Source organism: Xenopus laevis, chromosome 6L (genome assembly GCF_017654675.1).
Source record: "Xenopus laevis strain J_2021 chromosome 6L, Xenopus_laevis_v10.1, whole genome shotgun sequence".
In the NCBI taxonomy this organism is placed as follows: Eukaryota; Metazoa; Chordata; class Amphibia; order Anura; family Pipidae; genus Xenopus; species Xenopus laevis.
The window spans coordinates 48,827,694-48,847,644 of NC_054381.1; the positions used below are offsets into that span (position 1 = coordinate 48,827,694).

General features: G+C 37.6%; 1 protein-coding gene across 1 annotated transcript in view; it reads left to right on the top strand.

Moving 5' to 3' along the window:
* Positions 1-19,951, top strand: part of rarb.L (retinoic acid receptor beta L homeolog) — a 620,347-nt gene that overhangs the window by 48,421 nt on the left and 551,975 nt on the right. The window contains exon 2 of the mRNA XM_041566005.1: positions 19,252-19,338. The gene's annotated coding sequence lies outside the window, so the exon portion shown is untranslated. The remainder of the gene's footprint in view (positions 1-19,251; positions 19,339-19,951) is intronic.

A 19,951-nucleotide genomic window follows, 5' to 3' on the forward strand; every position in this document is an offset into this window, starting at 1 on the left:
AGGTATGGGACCTGTTATCCAGAATCCTTGGGACCTGGGGTTTTTCGGATAATGGATCTTTCCATAATGTGGCTCTTTATATGTTTAGTCTACTAGAAAATCATTTAAACATTAAATAAACCCAATTGACTCATTTGCTTCCAATAAGGATTAATTATCTTAGTTCGGATCAAGTACAAGCTACTGTTTTATTATTATTGGAGGAAAAGGAAATCATTTTTAAAAGTTTGAATTATTTGGGTAAAATAGAGTCTATTGGAGATGGCCTTTCTGTAATTTGGAGCTTTCTGGATAACGGGGTTCCAGATAACTGATCCCATACCTGTACTAACATGAGCATGCAACACTGTTCCATATGTAACTGAGTTTGAACTTCACTGCTTTGTCCTTAGGATGTTCAACTCCAGGCATTTTGAGATGGGCTGAGACCTTATTTCATGTCACCATTTAGTGTGTTATTTATTAAGGTTTTTAAAAAATCCAGTACTGGATTGTCATCGCCCTAATGAGTTTTTTTTCAAAATTTTTGCCACCCTTGAAGGTAGTGTTTGCAGTAACAAATTCATCGTAATGTTGAATAAGAAAAAACCTGATCATTTGTCACTTGGTGCATTGGGTCTTGTGATGTATTCCTATTGTTTTCTGAAAGGAGATAAAGTTGATGCATGGTTCAGTCATACACTTCATATATTTCTACTGCACTTGTACAAGATTTATCCAAGTTCTGCAGTAGCATTTAAAGTATATTTTTTTTTTACATATCATTGAATTACATTATGCCAGCATCTGTACATTTGTTGTGTTACTGGAATACATTTAATTGCAGTATTTGGTTTTATATGGAAACCTTGTTCAATAATTCTAATCTCCTGGTCCATAATGTCATATTCTGTTCCCTGGTTGCCATATAAACCATCCTCCTGTCAGATCTCTATCTGGATGATGGGACTTTACTTATTAAATATATGAGGGGGATATTAGCATCCTATAATATCCTCATATATTTTTTCTTATTCACACTAAATTAATACATCTCCATCTTCATTTACTTATATTCAGCTAAACAAAAAATAAAAATCTGACATATTATATCCTATAAGTCTACAGAATTGTAATAAATTGGTTTCAAATATTATCCATGATATCTGTGAGAATTACTGCTTTTCTTAGCCAAGGCACCTAGACATAGAAGGCCTTATTTGCAAAGCTGAACGTGCACAAAGAGCAAAGAGAGACTGCAATCAACAATATTTTTTGGCATTTTACACAATGCTTTGACTGTGTGCAAATAGCCATACGCCTCTTCAATCTATTTCAAAGCGCAAAGACCTTAGGTTGCGTTAGTGAAGTATTGGTAAGGGGCAGTCAGTATATTTCTATGCTCAGGGCCGAGCCTGCGCATTTTGCCGCCTGAGGCAGGCTTCGTTTTGCCGCCCCCCCCCACGGCACTCACTTTTCCAGACCGGGACCAAATTCTGCCAAAGAGTCGAATTTCCGGGTTGAAAACCGGAAATTCGACCCTTAGTTACCAGGATCGGCATTTTTGCCGCCCCTGGTAACCAGGGGGGCACTGCCGCCTGAGGCGATTGCCTCAACTCGCCTCATTGGCGGAGCGCCCTTGTCTATGCATGAGAAACGTAGGATGACTGTAATCACTAGCTTCAACATTAGCCCAACATTATGACCTAAAAACTAGGGATGCACCAAATCCAGGATTCGGTTCGGGATTCGGCCGGGATTCAGAATTTTTTTTTAGCAGGATTCAGGCATATGCAAATTAGTGACAGGGAGGCAAATCGCGTGACTTTTTGTCACAAAACACTGAAGTAAAAAATGTTTTCCCCTTTCCACCCCTAATTTGCATATGCAAATTAGGATTCGGATTTGGTTCGGTATTCGTCTGAATCTTTCACAAAGGATTCGGGGGTTTGGCCAAATCCAAAATAAGGGATTTGGTGCATCCCTACTAAAAACACAACAGTCTGTTTTTTGCCAATAAACATGGACTGTATGTTACTTGTAGTAAATCCCTTTGACCTGTCTCTTTTATCCATCCTTTTTTTCCCCTGAGATTCGTCCCTTATTTGAGTCGGTACTTCCCTAGTATAAAAATGACCCTACAGCAGGACAGGACTGCTGTTTTTTGGTGAGAAGGAAGGCAATATGGTTGCTAGTAAAATGAATTGTGTTTCCTTGTTTAAGTGTGTTAACAAAATCACTTTTTGGTGGTAAAGACTTCACATGGCAGTTTAAAATGAAACTGCATTCCTTATTTTAATATTGGATTTCCAGGCCCACCAGTAGGCCCAATTTGCACCATTAGGCAACCCTAATCCCATTTGTTTGGGAGTGCGAGATTAAACTGGAAGGGGAACCACAGAGCAGACCTCACAACCATTCAGGCCCCCATCTAGTGGTTGTGGGATTTGCTGTATGTGCTTCCTAGGCCAGCCTGTCTTACCATTTTTCCCCAATCCTGGTAACTTGTTGAAAGGTCTATGGGTGGGTTACCAAGCCTACAGACTACCTTCCCACTGAAAGCTGTCTATTCAGCCTGGCGTTTTCCCTCTGGGTATCCCCCGGTGTTAGTAAGTAGGTAACTGCAGGGAGCATTAAAAAGCCAGAGTCTTTTTCAACACTCAGCCCATAGTCTATCTGTGTACAGAAAAAACTTTTTATGAGCTGCAACCCGTAAACACTATCACCAGTAAAACATATATAATCACAAAAAGTACTTATTATCTCAGTGGGGCACCTCAGGAAGGGTCTCGATACATCCCAAAAGTACAAAACGACTTCCATAAAGAGAGGTCAAGCCACAGGTGTACTCACCTGTGGAGTGACCTCTCTTTATGAATGTAGAGTTTTTGTATTTTTGGGTTGTATCTATAGAGCATGTCCTAGTGGTAGCTTGTGGTGTGTACATGATGGTGGGGCAAATAAGATAAAGCTTTTTGCAAGTGTTGGATTGTGTGGAATAGTTACAGCATGGGGCAATGTGGGATATATCAGTGAAGTTATCACATTATGGTTAACCACCTTGAGTGATACAATGCCATTGAAAATAATCTGAAATCACAGTTTTAAAAATCTGAATGGCAGAAGTAAAGAGCCTAAAATCCAAAAATTTCACTTCTCTGGGTACTTGTTTCATTCAGTGTTTGGGCACCTTTCAGTTACAGTGTGTGTTCCTGATTGGATGATTTAAAGGGAAAGCCTACTTCCAACATTTTTACTTCTTTATTAATGAATATAAGATTAATTTAATTCTTAGATAATCACCTTAACCTATTGTAAAGAACTCTTGTGACAAGAGGAGGAACCCCATTCTAGGTTTTATTAGGATTTACATCATATCCCTAAAAAGCCACTTGTGATGTTCATGTGTGATATAGGTTATTAAATAATGTATTATTTACAGCCAGAGCATGAGGTATGTTAACATAAAAGATTTTCCCCTGTGATGTTAACATCAAAGTGGCACCTTTCAGGCTGACTTCAAAGTCTCTTCTACTTTTGGGTTAACACACAGTACAGTTAAAACATGTCTGAAACTTTACTGTCAGCGTAAATGTAAAAACCTTTGTAACGGTCACTAATAATATTTTATAGTTGGAGTTACAGAACAGAGAAGTATTCTGGGGCTTATTCTCTGGGATAATCTGACATTCTCACTTTTTATTGGCTTTGAAAATGCCCTTAAATTGTCCTTATAAGGATTAATGGTTGCAAACCTAATAATCTGTAAAGATTTCGGTTTCAATTAATAGACCTGAATGCCTGTTTCCCCTACAAAAACATGATTTTTTTGCATCATTGTGTATGAAACAGAAGGAAGATTGTACAAGTAGGTAATAACATAATGAATTTAAAGGGATAGTTCACCATTAAAGGGGTTGTTCGCTGTCAAAACACTTTTTTTCAGTTTAATTGTTTTCAGATTGTTCCCCAGAAATAAAGACTTTTTTCAATTACTTTCCATTTTTTATTTTTTACAGTTTCTTCAAAATTAAAGGGGTTGTTCACCTTCCAACTTTTGTACAGTTTAGTTGTTTTCAGATAGTTCACCAGAAATAAAGACTTTTTTCAATTACTTTCTATTTTCTGTTTGTGATAATTTTTCTAATAATTAAGTGTGAAGTTTCATCTTTCACTTACTGTTTATTCAAGTTTAGTATTTTGCACAAAATAAAAAAAAAATAGAAATAAAGTGAAATAATATGTCATAACATACAATAAAATAATATGAAATAAATTATTAACATTTTTGCATCTTTCACTTTCTAAAGCAGCTCTGGGAGGTGGTGTCGCCGACTCTAAGGGCAAGGCCAGACGTGGCGTTTTTAAAAAAGCTCCACCAGGCGTAAATACGCATAAACTGCACTACCACTGAAACTTATGGAAAACTCACCATGGCAATTCACACAGGGCGCTTGCAAGCTGAAATCCGCCACAGGACGCCAGTATTGGAGTTTTTCAGCAGAAACGCTAATACGTCAAGATACTACTAAATCAATAGACTCTATGGAATCTGCACATTTGAGTACACTTTGTGTAAATATGCAGCGTATTTTAAATATGGCATCCAAATTCTCAATGAGAACAATGAGAAGTGCATGTTGGGAAAAGAAACCTACTTGCTGAAAAATGCATGAAAAACGTATGTTGACGGTCGCGTGTGGTTTCAGTGGCGTATTTACGCCTGGCGGAGCTTTTTTAAAAACACAGCATACAAAACCCGACGTCTGACCTTGCCCTAACTGTTCTAAATTGATACATTTAGTTGATACATTTTTATCTTTGATCCTGTTGAGCAGAATTCCTGAGTTTCATTAAAGGGGTGGTCCACCTTTAAATTAACTTTTAGTATGTTATAGAATGGCCAATTCTAAGCAACTTCAATTGGTCTTCATTATTTAGCTTTTATAGTTTTTTTTTTAGTTATTTGCCTTTTTCTTTGTATTCTTCTCAGCTTTCAAATGGGAGTCACTGACCCCATCTGTAAAGCTATACATTTATTGTTATTGCTACTTTTTATTACTCATCTTTCTATTCAGGGCTCTCCTATTCATATTCCAGTCCCTTATTCAAAGCAGTGCATGGTTGCTAGGCTAATTTGGACCCTAGCAACCCGAATGCTGACCTTGCAAACTGGAGAGCTGCTGAATAAAAAGCTAAATAACTTATAAATGGCAAATAATAAAAAATTAAAACCAATTGCAAATTGTCTCAGAATATCACTCTCTACAACATACTGAAAAGTTAATTTGAAGGTGAACAACCCCTTTAAAGGCAGCTGTTAGAATTGATAGAATTGTTGCTAATATTACAAAGAAACAGCTGAAACATTCTATCTTGCACTATTGTGGCTAATCTATTGACAATAAACTGACTCAGAAGCTTTCCTCCTCCTTTAAGAACTATCATGCGCATACATACCTATTTAAAGTCAATTTACTTGATCCTCTTTAGAAGCCTGGACTCTCTTTTTAAAATAGTTTTCTCTTTTTTTAAACCTGTAACCTTTTTCCTCCATCCTGAAACAACGAAAACTACGTTTGGCATCCTTGCTTCTTCCACCATTTTTTCCTATTTCTGCTAAATGTTAGCACCAACAATTTTTAAAGCATATTGCAACAGCATAATTACTGAAACGATGAGCAGTCTGACTTTTTAGCCTAGTGGTGAGATGATAATTGAACAGCTCCTATACTTGAAATCCATTCAAAAGTGCTGATGACAAGTAAACCCAACCCAGCATATATTTTGCTCTATCATAACATTTCTGTCATTGCTAAACATTGAACGAGGACCTGGGAGTTATTGCTTCTGAGTGATACAAGCATTTTAATTCATTAGCATTGAGAGCAATATAACTATTAACTATTTTTATCTAAGTGCTGCAGAGACAACATGATATTTTCAAAAACCTCTAAAAATGTTAGTTTTTCGGACAATTCCTAGCAAGAAAAATATGAAAAACCTCTGAACTGATTTAAAACGGTCCAATAGGATCAGTGCAGCTCCCACTGACTTCTATAGGTCCTCAACAACTTTTATCTGCTGAAGTTTTGTATTAGTGGTTTGTGTGGTTTTTACACTTAACATATCTAGAGTATTTATAGCAACATAGCACCCTTGTTGGTATGGTTTCTGTGTTTTTATCTATGCAGTGTCAGGACAGTGGGGTTGACTCCTGCAGCAGGTCGAGTGTCCTTGGGTATCAGCAAAGTAAGTGGGTGGTGGGTTAAAATAGGATTTTCCTTCTGCCTTTCCTTCTCTCTCCCTCAGATGATGCTGGTTTGAAACGGAGGAAATATTACCCCTGGTGACGACAACACAAGATAAGGGCAGAATTAAACTATTAAATTAAATTCATTACATATAGTGACCTGGTGGTTAGAGTTGAGATACACCCCCATTTTTGTGTAATAAAAGAAAATGTTGCTGTACAAAACTTTACAGTATCCATTAATTATTTTGCTTGACTACAGAAGCAATGAACCAGAAATCATCTCTCCTCTGACCAAGACTTGAATTCCATCAGTGCCCTAATTTCTTTCTTCTCAGGTCTGTTAATCACAGAACATGCAAGACATTGTGAGAAGTGGAAACTTGGCAGCACTGCGAGGTTGCATCCCTAGCAATAATTCCTGAATTCATTTTCCACTTGTTTATATACAGCACATTTCAGGGGAGCAATGGTGTAACTATAGAGGAAGTAAACACCCAGTCCCACTCTCCATGACTGCTGGATCTGCTTCCTCTATAGTTACGCCAGTGATACTCTTCTTAGCTTCCTCTATAGTTATGCCGGTGGTACTCTTCTTAGCTTCCTCTATAATTACTCCAGTGATACTCTTCTTAGCTTACTCTATAGTTACGCCGGTGGTACTCCTCTTAGCTTCCTCTATAGTTACGCCAGTGATACTCTTCTTAGCTTCTTCTATAGTTACGCCGGTGGTACTCTTCTTAGCTTCCTCTTGTTAGAGGGGGGTACCCACCAAGGATTTTGTTGAAGGGGGCTGGTGCCTTGTAGTTAGGCTGCTGCAGAGGAGATGCCCATTTCTCAGTACATATTTTTGTTGGTAGCACATTGAATGTTAGCAGTGAACGGTAGATCGGGGGTAGACGGAAAGGATGAGACAGGACGGTGCGGGCATAGATCTGGGGGACAAGATAACGGGAGGACAGGATACAAAAGGAGACTGGAGCAAAAGGAGAGAGGACTGGATAGCAGGAGATGGAGGAAAAGACAGGGCAAGATACAGAGTGAGATGAGGGGTTACAAGGTACAAGGCAGGGACAGGAAGCAAGAATCAGGAACAGGCAAGGCAAGGTCAGTACAGGATTAAGGCAGGGAAAGGTTTGGAGTGAGAAGCAGATCAAGATACAGAATAGCAAGGAAAGCAGGGCAAGGTTACAAGTCAGAACAGGAAGTAGGAACAGACAAGGCAAGGTCAGATCAAGGTCAAGGCAGAAATAGGTTAGGGCAAGGTAAAAGGTAGGACTGGAGCAGAACTGGGAGGGAAAGACAAGGCAGGAACAGAATAAGGAAAGATAAGGAGGAAAGGTACAAGGTAGAGCAGAACAGGACAGGACAAGGCAAGGAGGCTAGAGCTGAAACCCTTAGCTAGGGACAATGCCACACTGCTAGTCTGGGAAACAATGCTCGGGCAAGGAGTGTTTGGAGGACTGGTCTAATAAAGGGCAGAGTCAGCCCTGATTGACTGACTGCAACCAATCAGGCTGCTGCTGGGCTGGGGCTGCAGAGGCCAGGTAACATATAGTGAGCAACCCTACAGGCAGCTCACCTGGCCCAATGGATAAGGCATTGAGCCAGAAATCCCAGCAGAGCCTGACATATATGCAGTAGAATGAATCCTACAATTGTTATTGAATTACTGGTTTAGCAGATAATACATTATTATATTATGCTAATCCCAGCCAATTCGACAACAGCAAGTAAAATCAAGAGGCCAGTGTATGCAGCCGTCCTAGTGCATTCTGGGAGTGTCATATCGTTAATACATAAAATCAGCGGTTAATCATATGTACAAAGCTCCCTTACATACTGACAGCAGTTCTAAATGATCCTCTATCCAGATCACGTCCATTTGAAAGCAAACATTTTTTCTGTGACCAAACAAGCTGTCGGTTATGTCAATTGCTATGGGGCTTTTTATGATGTACATGCTTGTCCACTTAAAAGTGGACTCAGACAGCAATTTATATTGCACAGGTCACTGAACTGCTATTAGATGATAATGACTTTTAAGTCACTAATGACCAAAGCTATATCGATTCTGTCTTCATTCCTTTGCTAATCCATTATTGCCTAATATGCAATAGGAGTAGTATTGACAGCGTATGCGTATACACTGTGTCTGGCCTTTCCAATATAAGCACTGATTTGTAACCAAGCTATTAGTTATTTCTGCATGCATTGTTTCCTCCATATTTTATTGGTATTATATATGATAGGGAGGGATATAATAAATATTAATCTGCATTAGCTTATCTTATTCAGTCAAGTACTGGGTCATAAACAAAAGAGAGCGCTCCCAATTACATCCTAATTGTAATTTTCATATTGACAATTTTGCAGCTAGTAACATTGGCCAAAGAAACTCAAATTTATTTTTATTTTAGGTTGATATATTTTAGCCGCTGGTATCCTGTGTACTTAAATCTCACGATAATGTATTTATTTTCATTAAAGTAACTTGCTTCTCTTAAATATATTATAATATTCTGCAGATATGCACAGCCTTTATTTAATGGGATTCTGTGTCTTTAGTATGAACGGATATTATTCAACCTATTGGGAAATCTACTTGGCGAAGGATATTCTGTGGAAAGTAAGGGGCCTATTTATGATTGCTTGAGCTTTTCAGATTGAGTAATTATTAAGGAACCCCTAATTCCTAATTCAAATTGGGTTTCGGGCAAAATACCTTGGCAGTTTCCATAATTTTACCCAATTGGGCTTTTGAAACAGAGAAAATCTTAGGCACCTAAAAAGATTGTTGAAGGTGCAAAGCTCAAACAATGCTAAATAGGCCCCCAAATCTAAGTGTTTTCATCCCCCAAGGAATTGAAGTTTGTGATTTAATTAAGTAACTGATATAAAACCAGCCAAATTAAAATTATACAGCAGGATTCAAATATTCAATTTCATGAAAATATTAGGGCTGCACCGAATTCAGGATTCGGTTCAGGATTTGGCCTTTTGTAGCAGGATTCCAATCAACAAAGTGCCAATTGATTGCCCTGGTTGTGGTCTCCCATATTGCTATAATTATTTTTCAAAGAACTTCACTTTCTTGCTTTGTTCAAAATGTCATTTCCCCCTGCCTGTAGTCTGTTCTGATCATGCACAAGATTCCTCCTCCAGCAGGACATATTGGATCAGTAACAGTACACATTAAAAGTATATTTTAATAATTACATTTCAGCTACATTTATTTGTGTTTTACCTTTTCCTTGGTTTTAAAATTATTTGAAGAGGTAGTAATGTATAAAACATCTTAAAAACAATATACTTATGCAGTGGTTAGGAGGGTAATTCTTTTGTAAGAATGCCATATATTGTTTTGGATCTTCATGCATCATATGACACAAGACATGTGATTTGTTATACGTAAAGCTGGAAATTGTTGTGATGCAGCTGTGGTCTACTGCCTGCAGACTATGGTACCTGTTCAATTAAGCTTCTCTTATATGAATAAATGGAGGGTAGTCTGGCCATTTGTTTTGCTAATTCAGGGCCTTTGTAGCCCAAGCCTAAAATAAATGAGAATTAGAATAAACCCCTTCCTCGTTTTATTCTAGGAATGGGTCAGTTGCTAACTATTTAAGAAAAAATTGTAGTGGTAATTTTGTTGTTTGCTGTTAAATAAGATTTTTAAGATTTATAGGATAACGGTCAGTATTTCCCATCAGTATTTACTTAAATGAAAGAAGGCAATTTGCTAGACGTTTATGTGTTCTGTGTATGCTCATGTTTCTCTGAGTGTGTCCAGGTGTGTAGCAGAGAGGTGATGGGATTTAGCACTGACTTTTATTGCTTTCTGGCACCAAGCCTCCTTGGTACATTCCTTAACATCAATAAGATATGTGTCTGTAGTGCTTTGGCTATTTTAGGCAGCAGGGGCCGTTTAACTCCCTGTTACTCTCTCTTCATCTCTATATATTAGTAAATAATAAACGGTGTACTTGACATTAGTTGCATCTACTCCTCACGATTAAAACCCTGCATAACTCAACAAGGACTGACAGTTCTAGCTATATCTGTAGAAAGACAAAGCATTCAGACTCAGATTGGTTGGACTGTATTGTGTCAGTATAAATAGCTGTGATTAACTGGTTTCGGGCAACACATCTGGAAGTCATTTGTGGCATTCCATCTAGATTAAACCATAGATACAAAGAATTTCCGCAGTTTTTGTCAGTCACTGTGAATACAGTTCAAAGAGGGTTTCGCAGGGTTTAGCCGTTTCGGTTATTGAATGCCGCAGTTGATTCAAACACAGGGCAAATATACCAAGTAGTCTCTTTTTTTTTATAGCAGCCACAGGAAAAAACACTTCTGAGTTTGTCTTGTCATTCTGCACTTTTTTTTAAAATATGTCATTTGTATAACAAATAATATTTTCTAAATTGCTTCCTATTTTTTAACAACTTTCTAAAACTTAGGTTTTGAAATAGTATTTGTTTTCCTTTCTATTATAAAATTTCTGTTAACTAGGTAACTCAACTTCTAAACTGTTAAAATTTAAAGGGGTAGTTCACGGTAAAGGATAGTATGATGTAGCCAGCAAAATGCACTCAAGTTTTGCAAGTTTTTTCTTGCAGGTTGAAGTTTAAGCAGTTATCAAGTTGCTATGGGTCCAAAGAAATGTGCAATGTTATTATCAGTTGTTTTTTTATGTAATATATATGTTCTGTGTATACTCCCATTTATTGTATACAGCTTTGAGTAATATATTGGTGCTTTAAAAATACATGTTAATAACCATTCATATGATTTATATGGTGATACTTTATTCACAGCAGCTCCTTCTGGACTCTGGGTGATCCATTTAATTTAGAAGGTGGGAGGTTACATTTTATGATGCAGAAATGTTTTTTTACAGTGAGAGCTTTGAAATTTTGGAATTCACTCTTGTGCAATCTCTTGCACTGATAGATACATTGGATAGTATCAAAAAAAGGGTTGAATGCCTTTTTTAAAAATTAAGATAATACAATGTTGAATTACTGAAATTAATTCTAGTACAGAGTGTGGCACACACAGGGAGCATAGGGCAGGCAGAGTATGGCACACACAAGAAGCATAGGGCAAACAGAGGGTAGATGCACACAGAGCATAGGGTAAGTAGAGTATGGCACACACAGGGAGTATAGGGCAGGCAGAGTAGGGCACACACATGGAGCATAGGGTAGACAGAGTATGGCACACAGGGAGCATAGGATAGGCAGAGTATGCCACACACACGGAGCACAGGGCAGAGAGAGTATGGCACACACAGGGAGCATAGGGCAGGCAGAGTATGGCACACACAGGTAGCATAGGGGAAGCAAAATATGGCACACATGGAACATTGGGTAGGCAGAATACAGCAGGAGGCAGGGAAATCAATCAAGCTCTACAAGATGAACAGTACATACTGTACTACACACAGTAGCTTAATTTTGGTGCACACGTAACCAATGTAGGCACTTTTAGTCTGCTTCTGAGGTGTGAACAGTACAGGGCTTTAGGGGTGTGAACAATAGCGGTATTTCAGGTGTGAACAATACAGGAGCTTACTGTCTGAATATAAGGTGTAAACAATGCAGGAGGCAGTTACTCATACTTTTTAAAGCTTATACAAGGTAAACAGTCACAGCAGGCAGACTTTCATATGGGGGGGGGAACACAATGGGGGTTCAAGGGCCAGATGCAGCCCACGAGCCTCCAGTTGGACAGGACTGTTGTAGATAATAAACTTGGCTGTAGCAAGCAATGGCAGTCAGCAGCTGCAAGGGACAATTAGGTTTACAGCTGTATTTAAAGGCCCATAGATTCGCGAGAGAAGAGGGTTCATTTCTCCACTGTACAGAGTGCTCGTACTCCACTTAGAATATGCTGTGCAGTTTTGATCTTCATTGCTCAAACGGCATATTATTGAATTAGAGAGTCCAGAGAAGGGCAACTAAGATGGTAAAAGGTATGGAAATCTCAGCTATGAGGAAAGACTGATCAAATTGGGTTTGTTCATTCTGGAGAAGCAGTGCCTAAGGGGGGATATGATAACTATGTATAACTATATAAGGGGATCATATAATAATCTCTCTGATGCTTTAATTATTAGTAGGTCCTTCCAGCTGACACAAGGACATCCATTACAATTAGAGGAAAGGAGGTTCCATCTAATTATATGAAAAGGACTTTTTACAGTGAGAGCTATAAAGTTGTGGAATCCTCTCACTAAAATATTTGTACTGGCAGTATAGACATAAAAGGTTGAGGGTGTGTGTCTTTTTTCAACCTAGCTTGCTATGTTACTATACCATGTGTTTGTATGTCTGTAAAAGCAAGCAGCATGCCTTTTCTAACTATCATAAATTTGTATAGTGACTTCTGCTATCTTTAAATAAAATGGTCAGTGTACTATCCAGTACTGCAGCCTAATTATTGTGGTGCAAAGAACACTGTTTGCCTTGCAGTACTACTTTTCACCTGTTGCAGGCACCAGATCTCTTCTCTAGGTAGCAATGGAAGCTCTACAACCTATAAAAAATCTGAAAGAATTTCCTTTCATTTTAAAAGATTTTTTAAAGGATCTATTTATAATTTAAGCACTAGCTCATGAAATATAAGTACAGTAGATTGTAAGACTGTTCACTTCCGCATATAACAACAGGAAACCCAATTTCCTGGACCAGTTTATACAAAGAAAACAATATGGTAAACTAATATCTTAGCTCTGATTTTAGGGGGGTGGCTGTTATTGTGTATGCATTCATTTTATTATTGTGGTACATATATCACATCCTTACTTATTTGAGTGCATGTGTAAGTGATATTTTTCAGAACACTTTTTGCTGAAATAAGGAACAGATGTGAAGATGTAAGGTTAATATCTCATAGAGCTATCCTTTCCTTTATTTAAAATTCTGTTGCTATTGCAGCTGAATTACATATTGGTAATATTTAGAAAAAAAAGTCCACAAAACCACTTTGTATTTGCAGGGCCTTGCCTATTCATATATATATATATATATATATATATATATATATATATATATATATATATATATATATATATATATATATATATATATATATATATATATATACACACATGTATATATGTGGGTCTTGCCACTATCTGAAAATTTTGTCAAAAGGGACATGCACAAGGCTTGGAATATATGCCTTTCATACTGGTCATGGATGTAATGAAAACTTATGTTAATAGAACCCCTTTTAATTTTGGGTATGGGAAATATGTGTGTTGTTTTACTGATAATGGGTCTGGCTTCCAAGCACACTGACAGGGTCCTAGTGATTACCATTTAATTCAAGTGGGCAGTGCTTAGTGGTTTTTCACTGTACGCCAAGCTGGATATCTCACAGGGAGTTTATACATGTGCCATTAATTATTTGTTTATACATTATTTGTATTTTAATATTTACTTTAGATATATTAGAGACATAGGCATGGGATAACGTTATAGTGACCCTTTAATTCATGTGGTTTATCATTTGGAAACTACAAGCTGATGTCTGACAGTTGGATGACAATATGTAATAAATATTCCCCAGAGATTTAAATACCATATGAAAGATAGATAACAAGGTAATTTCCTTTTTAAACTATTTTTTGAATATTAAAGTAAGCCATCTCTATTTACCCTCATCTTTTAAAATTGCAAAGATTGTGAAATACTAGGCAGTTAAAATATCAGAGGGTGACAAAAAGTATAAAATGTAATGTGTCTATTATAGGATGTATTTACTACAAGTCACCACCAGAACTAGAGAAAAGGAGCCTCCCTGTAAAGATTCTAGAAAAGAGGAGGGCCCTAAAAGGTATAAAAAAAAGGCAGAATTAGGTTTGGTCCTCTTTGGCCAATGGGAACACCTTAGCAAGCCAGGAGGAACAGGAAGAGAGACACCAGGTGGGGAAAGCTGTCAGAGTAGCTAGGACAGAAATCTTATTTGTTATAGCTCATCCTATGGATGAGAAGCAGAGAGGGAACAGCTACGAAGGGCAGCCAGGAGTGAGAAGGCGCCTCAGTGCATACTCTTCAACTTAGGATCAAATGGAGAGTTTAAGGTATAGGAAGGACCCGGTGTGCTTAAAGCCAATGCCCAAAAGTTGTTTAGAGGGACCCAGCAGGAAGCGCCTGGCTAAACTGGGTTAAGCCTTGTAAAAAGGGGGTGTGAGAGATCACTAAATAAAGGTACTAGAGGCCGAAGGTGGAAGAGGTGAACAAAGAAAATGAAGCTCATTATGTGTAAATGCTTGGGACTAACTGTAATTCTTCAAGTGTACAATTCAGTTTGGATGATGTTGACCAACTGTGGATATTGCTGCTTCCATGTGTAAAGGATGTGACCTGCCAGAATGTGGATGCTGATGACCTGTACCTTGGGGCGACAGCTATGGGAGGGATGAACCTTGGATGCCTATCTTAAAACAAAAATCTTAACAGCCACCACCAGAGACTTGCTGTTTAAAACTGGTGGCGGAGCTGAGGGGGTGAAGGGTACTTCACATTTTTTAGTGTGTTGGGGGTGTGATGTTGCGCACATGTGCAATGCACACAAATTTCATCCATGATGGAATTAATCCAAATGATCAGCCAAAAGGATGTCTGATCAGGGATGTCAACACAAGGATAAATTCTATCAACTTTGATTGAATCAACTTTCCTGCAAGTGCAAACCTGATTTTCTAGGGTTATCTTTAATATGGAATTCATCCATAATGAAACAAAGATAAATGAAATCCTGTAATAAATACTGATGGTCATTATGGATCATTTGGAATTATTCCATAGTATTCATTAGTAAATCAGCCCCAAAATGCTGCCTAGCCTGATAAAAATAAATAATAACGGGTTGTTGGTGGATTTATTAAAATTGATCGATCCATGACATTCATTTGTAAATTATCCCCAAAATGATGTCCAGTGCTTGACATGAATAAATAAAACCAGAATTAATTAGTAAATCAAATAAATGTGCTTTTGCATTATCTGTGCTAAAGTAGGGCAACGTAGCAATATTTACCAAATATATTGTGCTAGCATAAGGAAAGTTGGTGCTAAATATTATTTTTCTTAAATGCATTACCTTGGGGTTTAAGAGCTTAAAAACATTAAGTGCTGAGTTGATCAAAATCAAAACATTTGTCACTTTGACAATTGCACCAGGGAATGGTTTCAATTCAATAGCCTTTTCTATTTGATACTGCACATTGTGTTAAGGAGAACATGCTGTCACCTTCAAACAACAGACTGGCTTGGTCACAGGGGATTTTGGTCACAGAACTTTAAAAGCCTTTACAGAATGTGACATGTACTGTAAATAGTATTACCCATAAGAAGACCAGTTTCTGTCAGTGTATGATAAACAAGTTCAAAGAAAACACAGCATGAAAAATAACATCAAATATGGAGGTACAAACAAGACGTGTTTATCCTTCAGATGAACTTTAAAGTAAAATGTTCCACTTATTAATGAACTGTTACGAAACCATTTAACTGTTACTGTGTCCAGAAATCAGGTGCATCTGTGGAGATGGACACTCGGCGCGCTCTCTCTGTATGCAGTATTTAACCGAATTAGCAGAATTGAGAATGGTGTTAAAGGAGAAGGAAAGGCTAAAATTAAGTAAGTTTTATCAGAAAGGTCTATATAAATACACCAGTAAACCCTCAAAATAATGCTGCTCTGACTCCTCTGTCAAAAGAGACACCACATTTCTTTCCTTCTATTGTGTACACATGGGCTTCTGTTTATCCTGTTTTCAGCATAAACCTCCAGGGCAAGGCTTGAGCATGCTCAGTTTGCTCCTCTCCCCCTCCCTCCTCCCCTCTCTGCTGTAATCTGAGCCCAGAGCTATGAGTGAGCAGGGAGAGACTCAGGCAGGAAGTGATGTCACACCAACCTAATATGGCTGCTGCTATCCTAAAGAAACAGAGAGAGTTTCTAGAGCTTTTTACTTAGGTATGGTAAAGCATTCGGCAGAATAAATATAGTCGTATATCTTGCACTATTGTGGCTAATCTATTGGCAATAAACTGATTTGCTAGCTTTCCTTCTCCTTTAAAGCACTGCCTGTCAGGGGTTCACCTACTGTGTTTAGCATAAAATATACTGCAGTGGAAATAACAAAAATGTATAATATAAAATCATATTTGTATTTCCTCAAGTACAGAATACAGGTATGGGACCTGTTATCCAGAATGCTCTGGACCTGGGGTTTTCCGGATAAGGGATCTTTCAGTAATTTGGATCTCCATACATTAAGGGGGTTATTTACTAAAACTCTAATTTATCTCATCTTTTTATTAAACAAAGCTCAACCAAACTCCCATTCACGAGCAAACACTCAAATCAGATAACACAAGGTCCTGAGTATTCTGGATAACAAATCCCACACCTGTACAAAATACTTTTTTTTTTATTATAGGGCATAACAAAAAAAGTCTTATGTGATCACTGTATCTCTAAATAACTGGCAATTAGTGCTAAAATGGTAACAAAACCAATTTTATTTTTGAATTATAAGCCTGTAGACATGGGGGGCTCTGACTAGGTTTTAACTACACCGTCATTTGGAGCAGTATTGTGGTTATAAAACCGGATGCACACATTCATTTATTGTATGTGGTGGCTGAAGGGTTAAAGCCATATTATTCCCCACATCATTATAGACCGTGAAATGAAATCATCCTGTCTGATACCTTTAGGCCAAAGAAAATATAAAATAAAGATTATTTTTTTTTTGCACTTTAATCCACTGTTTCATCAAATTATCCATGATATCATGCTAAAGCAGAAGTGCCTGCATCATGGCACAGAGATTAAACACTTAAAAAGCCTTTCAGGTTAGTATTGAAGCCTCTGGTAAGAGAAGGTTGTTGGGTAATAACCTGACTGCTTTGTTGCTACTAACGCTAACATCAGCCCCAGGAATAAACAGGCATATTTAGAAAATCAAAATGTACATTTTATGGCACAGTGTAATAAAATGAATGCAGACACCTCTCTCAGTCAGGGTATTGTCTGCTGCAAACATCCAGTACCTGCTTCCATTTAAATATTACATTTTGCTGGAACAAGGTGTTCCTAATTGCCATTTTTGAACAGCTGTAGAAATAAGAGACTGCTGTTTTGCCTATGTATTTACTCTATCACACACAAGCTGAGGCCATTAAAGCTCAGTTGGGTGGTATAGGAGGTATGTAGCACGTTGGGCACAAATAGGAGAAACGCCGGTAAAAATATGCATCCACTATAACTCTTTTCATAACCTAAATTGCTGCGGCAAAAACAAGGTGGTGATGTGATGCACTTGAGTGGTTTTATTGTTTCTGAAATAGATACTATTTTCATATAAGCCTCAGGGGGTTATACTAGATTATATGCATAGTGTTTCCAAATGGAGCACAGTTTGTGAATCTGTAAGCATGGATGCTTTGACACCGCGTGGGGGAAACAATAAGAACTGCTTGATTGAATTATACTTTACAAAAGTTTGGGGATTTTTTTGCCAGCATCAGCAATAACTTCCGAGTTCATGTTTTAACCTTTATTTTCAGATCTGTTTTAATTTTTCAGAAAATCCAGTGTTGATTCAGCATTTTTTATTACCCGGCAAACGTTGCTGTTCTAGTTACAATAAGTGCAAAATTGTGCTCCTACCTCTTTTCAGCTCTTGCATGTCTAAGTAACACAGGTGTAAACATTGTACTTCAGCTTCTAGTATCCATAGACAGCATGCTGGGATTTGTAGTCCAACAACTCAGGATTAGATAACCCTTATATGAATGAAACCTTTCATCATTTTCATGTTGTTAACAGTGTTTGGCTCACAGTGACTCTTAAGTCATAATGTTAGTCTTTCATGTGAATGTTGATTGGGTCCTTATGCGCTCCCTTTCTGTGCTAAAATGTGAAAGAATTATCTGTATGGTGTATAGTACATTAAAGGACTGTTGGCAAAAGCAGCTCCGTTGTTCTTTCATTGCTTCTGAATAAGAATGCCTGAATAATGCTCTAAATGCTGAACAGTAGTTGCTGTAAATCAGAATTATTGTGCGCATTTAAAGTAAATCTACCTGATTACTGAAGAGGGGAGTTATATTCCTATAATGTCAAAATAAAGAGGAGTCATGTTAAAGTGAAGTGGGAGCATTTGAATAAATATAATCTTATATGAACCGGAACGAACGGCTGCAAATCTTACGTACTGACACCATCTTTATGCTAAATAAAATGGCTACTTCATTCCAACACACACCATTCACTTTATCCCCTAAAATGTTCATCTGAGTGACACGCAAGTTACGAATGTGGGATGGACTCCCATGAATACAGCATTGGCAAGTACATATTGGACTGCACAGACCTGTGGCTTTTCTGCAAAGTTCAGGGCAGTGTGCAGTCGGGCAAAAAAGATTTGTTATGGTTGCTAAACCACGGTTCACATCATACTTTAGCCCTTGATAATATGCTGGCAAATACTCTGTGTGGGAACTGGTAGTGGTAGTTGAGCAACATTAGGTTGAGCAAAGCTGCAATAACAGGTTTATGGCTTTAATTCCCAATATAGCCATAATCCAGTCTGTAATAGGCATCTGATTAGCATCCATCCTGACTATCAAACCCAGTAAGTGAACGTCACCCTCCATTTTTTCATTAAATTTTAGGAGTGATACATCCCAGGATTCCTGGTGTTTTAGCAGAACTGTCAGCTATACTGTTTTTTTTGTTTGGTCACCTATATTTATACGGAGCAGGGATATGTTGTCTGGGCATAATGGCATATGGTGTATGTTAATGAAGTTTTGTAAAATGATTGATGCTGGAAACATGGTGTAAAACTTTGTATAAAATAAACTGCATATTTAGAAAGTATATTTCTCCTTGCACAAGATATCTCTCCATGACTTGTAATCCTTGAAATTAATCATTAAAAGATGTATATATATTTATTTAAACTTGAGTTTTTATTGATTTTTCAGATAACAAGAAATTTGCAGCACAATCAACTTTGGATCATGAAAGTGTAGAGGGAAGAAGAAGAAGAAAGAGAAGAAGAAAGAAGACAGGTGAGTGCAAAGAGAAGGGTAGAGATGAAGGGGGATATGTTGCTTATAGTTTTTTCTGCTACCGGCATACTGCTACTATCTGCTATGCTTGTGGTGTGATGGTTGTTATAGTTGTTTAGGTTTCCCTTAGGGGGATGTTGGTTTTTGTTTCTAGTCTTTGTCTTTCAATCTGGTGGGTGAAGAAGTGCATTTGTGATGGCTAATTTTTTGTAAGATAGATTTGAGTAAGGTGGAATTTCCATTAAAATATATTAATGTTATATTACACCACTCTGGTGTAATCACATCAAATAAAGAGGAAAGGTCTTGTGCAATTGGAAGAATGGACACAAATATCTTATTGACTGATTTGTGTGTTTGTGCAGATCGCTGAAAATGACTTCCTTCAGAGCCTTCCTTTTCTGGATAATGCTTAGTTGCAGGGATATTGTTAAAATTGCCATTTTTACCATCATTAATGGCAAATCTCTTCTATAAACAGTGACAGAATTGAAGTACCCCTATAGAGAAGCTCTATCTTATTAAAAGGAACAGCCTGTGGCAAAGAAGTGAAAAACCCCTAATTTTAAACAGCAGAGGGAGCTGAATATTCCTTATCAGGGAAAACTAGGGA